This window comes from Arachis stenosperma, chromosome 5, assembly GCF_014773155.1.
Source record: "Arachis stenosperma cultivar V10309 chromosome 5, arast.V10309.gnm1.PFL2, whole genome shotgun sequence".
Classification (NCBI taxonomy): domain Eukaryota; kingdom Viridiplantae; phylum Streptophyta; class Magnoliopsida; order Fabales; family Fabaceae; genus Arachis; species Arachis stenosperma.
In genome coordinates, this window is record NC_080381.1 from 78,489,201 (window position 1) to 78,501,495 (window position 12,295).

Consider the following 12,295-nt stretch of genomic DNA (forward strand, 5'->3'; position numbering starts at 1 on the left):
CAAAATTTTATCTTTTTTTTTTCAAAAATTTGATTTCAAAATATCTTCTTATCTTCTTATCTTTTCAAAAATGACTTTCAAATCTTTTTCAACTAACTATTTGACTTTTTGTTTATTTCATATCTTTTTCAAAACCACCTAACAACTTTTCTCTCTCTAATTTTCGAAAATACCTCCCTCTTTTTCAAAAGTTCTTTTTAATTAATTAATTGTTTTAAATTTTAATTTTAATTTTATTTCTTATCTTAATTTTCGAAAATCATTAACTCATTTTCAAAATTATTTTTGAAAACTTCTGTCTCTCATCTTATTCTATTTATTTATTCATTTACTAACACTTCTCTTCATCTCAAATCTCTGCCCTTATCTTCACCCTTGTGTTTGGATTCTCCTTTCTTTATTCCCTTCTTCTTCTACTAACATAAAGGAATCTCTATACTGTGACATAGAGGATTCCTCTTCCTTTTCTGTTCTCTTCTTTCTCATATGAGCAAGAATAAGGAAAAAGGCATTCTTGTTGAAGCTGATCCATAACCTGAAAGGACTCTGAAGAGAAAACTAAGAGAAGCTAAATTACAATAATCCAGAGACAACCTTGCTAAAATTTTCGAACAAGAAAAGGAGATGGCAGCCGAACCCAACAACAATAATGCAAGAAGGATGCTTGGTGATTATACTGCACCTACGTCCAAGCTTAATGGAAGAAGCATCTCAATTCCTGCCATTGGAGTAAACAATTTTGGGCTGAAACCTCAATTAGTTGCTCTAATACAACAGAACTGCAAGTTTCATGGACTTCCATCAGAAGATCCCTACCAGTTCTTGACTGAGTTCTTGCATATCTGTGAGACTGTTAAGACTAATGGAGTAGATCCTGAAGTCTACAGGCTCATGCTTTTACCTTTTGCTGTAAGGGACAAAGCTAGAACATGGTTAGACTCTCAACCTAAAGATAGCCTGGACTCCTGAGATAAGCTGGTCACGGCCTTCTTGGCTAAGTTCTTTCCTCCTCAAAAGCTGAGCAAGCTTAGAGTGGATATTCAGACCTTCAAACAAAAAGATGGTGAATCCCTCTATGAAGCTTGGGAAAGATACAAGCAGATGACCAAAAGATGTCCTTTTAACATGTTTTCAGAAAGGACCATGATAGATATATTCTATTATGGTCTATCTGAGTTCTCTAAGATGTCACTGGACCATTCTGTAGGTGGATCCATTCACCTAAAGAAAACGCCTACAGAAACTCAAGAACTTATTGACATGGTTGCAAATAACCAGTTCATGTACACTTCTGAGAGGAATTCCGTGAATAATGGGATGCCACAAAGGAAGGAAGTTCTTGAAATTGATGCTCTGAATGCCATATTGGCTCAGAACAAAATGTTGACTCAGCAAGTCAACATGATTTCTCAAAGTCTGAATGGATGGCAAAATGCATCCAATAGTACTAAAGAGACATCTTCTAAAGTAGAAGCTTATAATCCTGAGAATCCTGCAATGGCAGAGGTAAATTACATGGGTGAACCTTATGGAAACACCTATAATTCATCATGGAGAAATCATCCAAATTTCTCATGGAAGGATCAACAAAAGCCCCAACAAGGCTTTAATAATGGTGGAAGAAATAAGCTCAGCAATATCAAGCCTTATCCATCATCTTCTCAGCAACAGACAGAGAATTCTGAGCAGAGTACCTCTAACTTAGCAAATTTAGTCTCTGATCTGTCTAAGGCTACTTTAATTTTCATGAGTGAGACAAGGTCCTCCATCAGAAATTTGAAGGCACAAGTGGGCCAGCTGAGTAAGAAAGTATCTGAAATTCCTCCTAGTACTCTCCCAAGCAATACTGAAGAAAATCCAAAAAGAGAGTGCAAGGCCATTGACTTAATCAAAATGGCCAAACCTAGGGAGGAAGGAGAGGATGTGAATCCCAATGAGGAAGACCTCATGGGACGTCTCTCAGGCAAGAAGGAGTCCCCTATTGAGGACCTAAAGGAAGCTGAGGCTCATATAGAGACCATAGAGATTCCATTAAACCTCCTTCTGCCATTCATGAGCTCTGAAGACTATTCTTCCTCTGAAGAGGATGAATATGTAACTAGAGAGCAAGTTGTTCAATATCTAGGAGCTATCATGAAGCTGAATGCCAAGTTGTTTGGTAATGAGACTTGGGAAGGTGAACCTCCCTTGCTCATTGGTGAACTAGATACATGGGTTTAGCAAACTTTACCTCAAAAGAAACAAGATCCTGGTAAATTCGTAATACCCTGCACCATAGGCACCATGATCTTTGAAAAAGCTCTGTGTGACCTGGGGTCAGGCATAAATCTTATGTCACTCTCTGTAATGGAGAAGCTGGGGATCATTGAAGTACAGCCTGCCATATTTTCATTACAAATGGCAGACAGGTCAGTAAGACAAGCTTATGGATTGGTAGAGGACGTGTTGGTAAAGGTTGAAGGCCTTTACATCCCTGCTGATTTCATAATCTTAGACACTAGGAAGGAGGAGGATAAATGCATCATCCTTGGAAGACCTTTCCTAGCCACAGCAGGAGCTGTGATAGATGTTAACAGAGGAGAATTAGTCCTTCAATTGAATGGGGACTACCTTGTGTTTAAGGCTCAAGGATCTTCTTCTTTAATAATGGAGAGTAAGCATGAAAAGCTTCTCTCAGTACAGAGTCAAACAAAGCCCCCACAATCAAACTCTAAGTTTGGTGTTGAGAGGCCACAGCCAAAGTCTAAGTTTGGTGTTGAATCCCCACATCCAAACTCTAAGTTTGGTGTTGGGAGTCTACAACATTGACCTGATCACCTGTGAGGCTCCATGAGAGCCCACTGTCAAGCTAGTGACATTAAAGAAGCGCTTATTGGGAGGCAACCTAATTTTTATTTATCTAATTTTATTTTTCTTTTATTGTTCTTTAATGTTTTGTTAGGTTCATGATCATGTGGAGTCACGAAAAAAATACTAAAATTAAAAACAGAATCAAAAACAACAAAAGAAAAATCACACCCTGGAGGAAGGACTTACTGGCGTTCAAACGCCAGTAAGGAGCATCTGGCTGGCGTTCAACGCCATAACAGAGCATGGATCTGGCATTGAACACCAGAAACAAGCAGCATCCTGGCGTTTGAACGCCAGGAACATACCTTGAGGAGAGCTGGCGCTGAACGCCAGAAACAAGCATGGAACTAGCATTTAACGCCAGAAACATGCTGCAATTGGGCGTTGAACGCCCAACATAAGCATCACTTCGGCATTTAAACGCCAGAATTGTATGCAAAGGCATTTTACATGCCTAATTAGTGCAGGGATGTAAATCCTTGACACCTCAGGATCTGTGGGTCCCACAGGATCTGTGGACCCCACAGGATCTGTGGACCCCACAGGATCCCCACCTACCTCAACTCACCTTCTCTCCTCTTCTTCACATTCATCCTCTCTTCCCCATAAACTCTCTTCCCCAAAAACACTCTTCCCCAAAAACCCTTTACCAATCAACTCAATCTCTCTTTCCAATTACCCCCCTTCACCACTCACATCCATCCACTCTTTCCCATAAACCCCGCATACCTTCAAAATTCAAAATTACTTTCCCACCCAAACCCACCCTAAATAGCCGAACCTACTCCTTCTCCCCTCACTATATAAACCCCTCCATCCTTCTTCATTTTTCACACAACCCAACCCCTTCTTCTACACCTTGGCCGAATACACCTCCCCCCCACTCTCATCCATATTTTCTCTTCCTCTTCTTCTTTTCTTTCTTCTTTTGCTCGAGGGCGAGCAATATTCTAAGTTTGGTGTGGTAAAATCATAGCTTTTTATTTTTCCATAACCACCTATGGCACCTAACACCGGAGAAACCTCTAGAAAAAGGAAAGGGAAGCCAAAAGCTTCCACCTCCGAGTCATGGGAGATGGAGAGATTCATCTCCAAAGCCCATCAAGACCACTTCTATGATGTTGTGGCCAAGAAGAAGGTGATCCCTGAGGTCCATTTCAAGCTCAAGAAAAATGAGTATCCAGAGATCCGACATGAGATCCAAAGAAGAGGTTAGGAAGTTCCAACCCCATTCAACAAGTTGGAATCTTAATGGTTCAAGAGTTCTATGCCAATGCATGGATCACTAGCAACCATGACCAAAGTATGAACCCGAATCCGAAGAATTATCTTACAATGGTTCGGGGGAAATACTTAGATTTTAGTCTGGAAAATGTGAGGTTGGCGTTCAACTTGCCTACAATGCAAGAAAATGCACGCCCCAACACTAGAAGGGTCAACTTTAATCAAAGGTTGGACCAAGTCCTTATGGACATATGTGTGGAAGGAGCTCAATGGAAAAGAGACTCCAAAGGCAAGCCGGTTCAATTAAGATGACTGGACCCCAAGCCTGTGGCTAGAGGATGGTTGGAGTTCATCCAACGCTCCATCATCCCCACTAGCAACCGATCTGAAGTTACTGTGGATCGGGTCATCATGATTCATAGCATCATGATTGGAAAGGAAGTAGAAGTTCATGAAGTCATCTCCCTTGAATTCTACAAAATAGCCAAAAAGTCCTCTACCTTGGCAAGGCTAGCTTTTCCTCATCTTATTTGCCATCTATGTTACTCAGCCAGAGTTATCATAGAAGGAGTCATCCCCATTGAGGAGGACAAGCCCGTCACTAAGAAAAGGATGGAGCAAACAAGAGAGCCCACTCATGGAACCCAAGAGACGCATGAGGAAGCTCATCACCAAGAAATCCCGGAGATGCCTCAAGGGATGCACTTTCCTCCCAACAACTATTGGGAATAACTCAACACCTCTGAGTTAAAATATGGATCAATTAAGGGTGGAACATCAAGATCACTCCATCATTCTCCATGAAATTAGAGAAGATCAAAGAGCAATGAAGGAGGAGCAACAAAGGCAAGGAAGAGACATAGAAGAACTCAAGGACATCATTGGTTCTTCAAGAAGAAAGCACCACCATCACTAAGGTGGACTCATTCCTTGTTCTTATTTTTTCTGTTTTTTCGGTTTTTATGCTATGTGTGTGTTTATGTTTTGTGTCTCTACCTCATGATCATTAGTATTGAGTAACTATGTCTTAATGCTATGAATAATTCCATAAATCCTTCATCTCTCTTAAATAAAAAATGTTTCTAATTCAAAAGAACAAGAAGTACATGAATTTCGAAATTATCCTTGAATTTAGTTTAATTATATTGATGTGGTGACAATACTTTTTGTTTTCTGAATGAATGCTTGAACAGTGCATAATTTTGATCTTGTTGTATATGAATGTTAAAATTGTTGGCTCTTGAAATAATGATGAACAAAGAGAATGTTATTGACAATCTGAAAAATCATGAAAATTGATTCTTGAAGCAAGAAAAAGCAGTGAAAAAGCAAAAGCTTGCAAAAAAAATGGCAAAAAAAAAAGAAAAAGCAAGCAGAAAAAGCCAATAGCCCTTAAAACCAAAAGGCAAGGGTAAAAAGGATCCAAGGCTTTGAGCATTAATGGATAGGAGGGCCCAAGGAAATAAAATCCAGGCCTAAGTGGCTAATTCAAGCTGTCCCTAACCATGTGCTTGTGGCATGCATGTCCAAGTGAAAAAACTTGAGACTGAGTGGTTAAAGTCGTGATCCAAAGCTAAAAGAGTGTGCTTAAGAACTCTGGACACCTCTAACTGGGGACTTTAGCAAAGCTGAGTCACAATCTAAAAAGGTTCACCCAGCTATGTGTCAGTGGCATTTATATATCTGGTGGTAATACTGGAAAACAAAGTGCTTAGGGCCACGGCCAAGACTCATAAAAGTAGCTGTGTTCAAGAATCAACATCTTAACTAGGAGAATCAATAACACTATCTGAAATTCTAAGTTCCTATAGATGCCAATCGTTCTAAAACTTCAAAGGAAAAAGTGAGATGCCAAAACTGTTCAGAAACAAAAAGCTACAAGTCCCGCTCATCTAATTAGAACTAATATTCATTGATATTTTGGGATTTATAGTATATTCTCTTCTTTTTATCCTCTTTGATTTTCAGTTGCTTGGGGACAAGCAACAATTTAAGTTTGGTGTTGTGATGAGCGGATAATTTATACGCTTTTTGGCATTGTTTTTATATAGTTTTTAGTATAATCTAGCTATTTTTAGGGATGTTTTCATTAGTTTTTATGCTAAATTCACATTTCTGGACTTTACTATGAGTTTCTGTGTTTTTCTGTGATTTCAGGTATTTTCTGGCTGAAATTGAGGGACCTGAGCAAAACTCTGATAAAAGGCTAATAAAGGACTGCTGATGTTGTTGGATTCTGACCTCCTTAAACTCGAAATGTATTTTTCTAGAGCTACAGAACTCCAAATGGCGTGCTCTCAATGGTGTTGGAAAGTAGACATCCAGAGCTTTCCAGCAATATATAATAGTTCATACTTTATTCGGGATTAGATGATGCAAACTGGCGCTCAACGCCAGTTCTACGCAGCATTCTGGAGTCAAACGCTAGAAACACGTCACGAACCAGAGTTGAACTCCAAAAACACGTTACAACTTCGCGTTCAACTCCAAAAGAAGCCTCTGCATGTGTAAAGTTCAAGCTCAGCCCAAGCACACACCAAGTGGGCCCTGGAAGTGGATTTCTGCATCAATTACTTACTTCTGTAAACCCTAGTAGCTAGTCTAGTATAAATAGGACATTTTACTATTGTATTAGTCATCTTTTTGACCATGTTACATCTTTGGTCTCGGTTTTATTCCATTATTCATCTGAGGAGACTATTGATCACGTTTTGGGGGGCTGACCATTCGGCCATGCCTGAACCTTCATCACTTATGTATTTTCAACAGTGGAGTTTCTACACACCATAGATTAAGGGTGTGGAGCTCTGCTGTACCTCGAGTTTTAATGCAATTACTACTATCTTTTATTCAAATTCAATCTTATTTCTGTTCTAAGATACTACTCGTACTTTAATCTGATGGATGTGATGATCCGTGACACTCATCATCATCCGTCCCTATGAACGCGTGCCTGACAACCACTTCTGTTCTACAAGCGAAAGCTAGAGTGTGTATCTCTTGGATTCCTAATGCAAGACACATGGTTGCTATCGCCTAACAACCGAGCCTTCCATTCTGTGAGATCAGAGTCTTCGTGGTATAAGATAGAATTGATGGCGGCATTCATGAGAATCCAGAAAGTCTAAACCTTGTCTGTGGTATTTCGAGTAGGATTCCGGGATTGAATGACTGTGATGAGCTTCAAACTTGAGATTGTTAAGTGTGATGACAAACGCAAAAGAATCAAGGGATTCTATTCCGACATGATTGAGAATCAACAGATGATTAGCCGTGCTGTGACAGAGCATTTGGACCTTTTTCACTTAGAGGATGGGATGTAGCCATTGACAACGGTGATTCCCTACATACAGCTTGCCATGGAAAGGAGTAAGAAGGATTGGATGAAGGCAGTAGGAAAGCAGAGATTCAGAAGGAGCACAGCATCTTCATACGCCTATCTGAAATTCCCACCAATGATTTACATAAGTATTTCTATCTTTATTTTCAGTTTATTTATTATTATTATTCGAAAACTCCATACCCATTTATTATCCGCCTGACTGAGATTTACAAGATGACCATAGCTTGCTTCATACCAACAATCTCCGTGGGATCGACCCTTACTCACGTAAGGTTTATTACTTGGATGACCCAATGCACTTGCTGGTTAGTTGTGCGAGGTTGTGAAGAAAGTGCTGAGTTAGTAAATGCGCACACCAAGTTGAATGCCATTATAAGAGATCACAATTTCGTGCACCAGGAGGCGTAGAAGATTCTATGGCATTGCCATGGATCACAATATGGAGGACATTTTGGATGTGAGCGAACAGCCATAAGGGTTCTCCAATGTGGCTTCTACTGGCCTACTCTCTATAAAGACTCCCGAGAGTTTGTACATAACTGTGACAGTTGCCAGAGAGCTAGTAATCTACCTCATGGTTATGCCATGCCTCAACAAGGGATCTTAGAGATTGAGTTGTTTGACGTATGGGCTATTGACTTCATGGAACCTTTCCCACCATCATACTCAAACACTTATATTCTAGTGGCAGTAGACTATGTATCTAAATGCGTAGAGGCAATTGCAACACCCACTAATGATACTAAGACAGTGCTGAAGTTCCTTCAGAAGCATATCTTCAGCAGGTTTGGTGTCCCTAGAGTACTAATCAGTGATGAGGGCACTCATTTCTGCAATAAACAGCTTTACTCTACTCTGGTCCGATATGGAATTACCCACAAGGTAGCAACTCCATATCATCCACAGACAAATGGGCAGGCTGAAGTCTCTAATAGAGAACTAAAAAGAATCCTAGAACGGACTGTAAGTGCCCGTTGAAGGGATTAGGCAAGAAGTCTGGAAGATGCTCTGTGGGTGTATAAAACCGCATTCAAGACTCCTATAGGGACCTCTCTATACCAACTTGTGTATGGAAAAACCTGTCATCTACCAGTGGAACTGGAACACAAGACCTACTGGGCAACCAGGTTCCTAAACCTTGATGCTAAGTTAGCTGGAGAGAAAAGATTACTCTAGCTGAATGAGCTAGAGGAGTTCAGACTCAATGCTTTTAAAAAATGCTAAAGTCTATAAGGAGAAAGCAAAAAGGTGGCATGACAGAAAGCTGTCATCTAGAGTCTTTGAGCCAGGACAGAAGGTCCTGCTATTCAACTCTAGGCTCAAATTGATCCCTGTGAAATTGAAATCTCGGTGGAAAGGTCCATATGTAATTACAAGTGTGTCACCATATGGATATGTAGAGCTTCATGATATTGACTCTGACAAAAAGTTCATTGTTAATGGACAGAGAGTCAAGCATTATCTTAAAGGCAATATTGAGCAAGAATGCTCAAAACTGAGACTAGATTAAAGCTCAGTAAGGTCCAGCTAAAGACAGTAAAGAAACACTTGCTGGGAGGAACCCAACCATTAGTAAAGGTTTTGTTATTTAAATAATAATTATACGAGTTTAATATAATTTATTTTTTCAGGTTTATGGTTAATTACAGAGGTTTACAGAGTAACAAAAGAGTTTAGAATAGAAAACAGAGAAGCCAATGAAAAAAGAGCTCACTGGCGTAAAAATGCATGTAAAGAAGCATTTTAGGTGTTAAACGCTAGAATGGGTATCATTCTGGGTGTTTAACGCCAGTAATGGCAGCATTCTAGGCATTTAAACGCCAGAATGGACAGCATTCTGGGCGTTTAAATGCCAGAATGAGCAGCGTCCTGGGCGTTCAAAAAAACGCCCAGTGACAAAGGATTTCTGGCGTTTAACGCCAGCTAGGGTACCTGGCTGGGCGTTAAACGCCCAGATTGGCCAGCAGATGGGCGTTAAATGCCAGAATGGATACCATCCTGGGCGTTTAATGCCAGAAAGACCAGGGGGAGGTAATTTTATTTTCAATTCATTCTTTTTCGAATTTTCATGTTTTAATTCATAATTTTCTGCATAAAAACATTACAAATATTCATCTCTCAATTGCCAATTTCAAAAATTATTAATCTTATTAATTTTTCCTTATTCTTTTTCAATTCTTTTCAATTCTTTTTGAAAAATGTTTTTAAATCTCATTTATCTTTCTAATTTCTTTCCAAATCTTTTTAAACCATCCATATTATCTTTTATTTCTTAGATGCATCAACAAAAATTCAGATTTCAACTCCTCATATCTTTTTCATATCTTTTCAATTTTAAAATCTATCTTTTTCATATCATGTTTATCTTTTATCTTTCATATCTTTCTATCTTTTTTCTTCTAAAATTTCAAATGCAACCCCCCTCCCTTTTAAATACATGTCCGGCCACCCCCTTGAGCCATCCTTCGAATCCTTCTCTCCCTCTCTTCCTCTTCTTTCTTTTCTTTTGCTTAAGGACAAGAAAACTTCTAAGTTTAGTGTGTTTTTCCGTGATCACTGACCAAGATCATGGCCCCTAAAGGAAAACAAATCACTCCAAGAGGCAAGAAAGAAAATAATCCAAAACCACAATGGATGCATGAGAGATTATGCACCAAAGAACATGCAGATCATTACCTCAAAATTATGTGTAGAAGACCAGTGATCCCAGAAGTTAAATTCGATCTGAAAGAAGACGAATATCTGGAGATCCAAGAGCATATTCGAAACAGAGGCTGGGAAATCCTAGCTAATCCTGAGATAAATGTGGGAATAAACATGGTCCTGGAATTCTATACAAATCTGTGGCTGACAGATAAGCAAAGAATGGAGGGAACTACCTTCCACACTTTTCGAACCATGGTCAGAGGGAAGATTATTTACTTCCACCTTGATAAAGTGAGAGAAGTCCTTAAACTTCCTTAACTGCAAGATAATCTAGAATCCTTTAACAGTAGAATGGCTAAAGATAAAAAGATGGATCAAGTTCTAGAGGATATATGCATCCCTGGATCTAAGTGGATAACTAACACAAAAGGTGTCCCAAACCAACTGAAGAAAGGAGATCTCAAACCAGTTGCTAGGGGCTGGCTGGATTTTATTGGGCATTCTATACTTCCCACCAATAACCGCTCTGAAGTCATTGTCAAAAGGACAGTAATGATTTACTGTATTATGCTGGGAAAAGAGGTAGAAGTTCATCAGCTGATTCCTTGTGAGATCTACACATTTGCAAACAAGGAATCCACTGAGGCTAGATTGGCTTACCCAAGCTTGATTAGTCTGCTAAGTAAAGATGCTGGCGTAAAGATGGGAGTGGATGAGTTCATCCCAGTTGAATCCCCAATCACCAAAAAGGTAATGGATGGACCTCAAATTCAAGATAACTCCATCAAGAAAAGGGCGCATGAGCTTCTTCCATAACTTCCCCAATTTGACTATTGGGCTCACTTAGAAGTATCTGTCACCAAGCTGCAAGAAGTTATGGATCAACTCAAAGAAGAGCAGCAGAATTAGAACAGCATGCTTTGCAAATTGCTCAAGGAACAAGAGCAACAAGGGCGTGAGCTACAGGAGCTGAAGCGCCAGAAGCTATCCCTTGAAGCACCAGGCATCCCACAGATTGAAGGAGCACCCACCTCTCAAAATTAAGGTTGTTGAGTTCTAACTCTGTGATAACTTCTGTTATTAGAGACCTATTTTAATAGTTACATGAGCATTAGTATTAGAGTAGTTTATTTTTATAAGTATTAGTTGCATTTTAATTTTCATTTTAATTTTCTGCTATAAAACATTACATAAGTAGTACTTTATCTTCTATCAATTTGGCTATAATTTAATCTTCTTATCATCATCAAACATGAATAAAATAGTAGATTTTTTTTAGAAGCATAAGAAGTACATGAATTTCAAATTTTATCTTGAAATAGTTTAATTATTCTGATGTGGTGGCAATACTTTTATTTTCTGAATGAATGCTTGAACAGTGCATATTTTTTATAGTGAAGTTTATGAATGTTAAAATTGTTGGCTCTTGAAAGAATAATGAAAAAAGAGAAATATTATTGATAATCTGAAAAATCATAAAATTGATTCTTGAAGCAAGAAAAAGCAGTGAAAAACAAAGCTTGCGAAGAAAAAAAGGAAAAAGAAAGAAAAAGAAAAAGCAAGCAGAAAAAGCCAATAGCCCTTTAAACTAAAAAGCAAGGGTAAAAAGGATCCAAGGCTTTGAGCTTTAATGGATAGGAGGGCCCAAAGGAACAAAATCCTGGCCTAAGCGGCTAAATCAAGCTGTCCCTACCCATGTGTTTGTGTCATGAAGGTCCAAATGAAAAGCTTGAGACTGAGTGATTAAAGTCGTGATCCAAAGCAAAAAGAGTGTGCTTAAGAACTCTGGGCACCTCTAACTGGGGACTCTAGCAAAGATGTGTCACAATCTGGAAAGGTTCACCCAGTTATGTGCTGTGGCATTTATGTATCCGGTGGTAATACTGGAAAACAAAGTGCTTAGGGTCAAGGCCAAGACTTATAAGTAGCTGTGTTCAAGGATCAACATACTAAACTAGGAGAATTAATAACACTATCTTAATTTTGAGTTCCTATAGTTGCCAATCATTCTAAACTTCAAAGGATAAAATGAGATGCCAAAACTGTTCAGAAGCAAAAAGCTTCTAGTCCCGCTCATCTGATTAGAACTAAGCTTCATTGATATTTTGGAATTTATTGTATACCCTCTTCTTTTTAACCTATTTTAGTTGTTTAGTTGCTTGAGGACAAGCAATAGTTTAAGTTTGGTGTTGTGATGAGCGGATATTTTATACGCTTTTTGGTAGTATTTTC

At 38.9% G+C, this 12,295-nt stretch overlaps 1 non-coding gene across 1 annotated transcript; it reads right to left on the reverse strand.

The window, feature by feature from the left end:
* Positions 1-1,023: 1,023 nt before the first annotated feature.
* On the reverse strand, positions 1,024-1,127 carry LOC130984285 (small nucleolar RNA R71). Its single transcript, XR_009088228.1, has one exon. It is a non-coding gene; the product is annotated as a small nucleolar RNA R71 (small nucleolar RNA).
* Between the last annotated feature and the right edge of the window lie 11,168 nt (positions 1,128-12,295).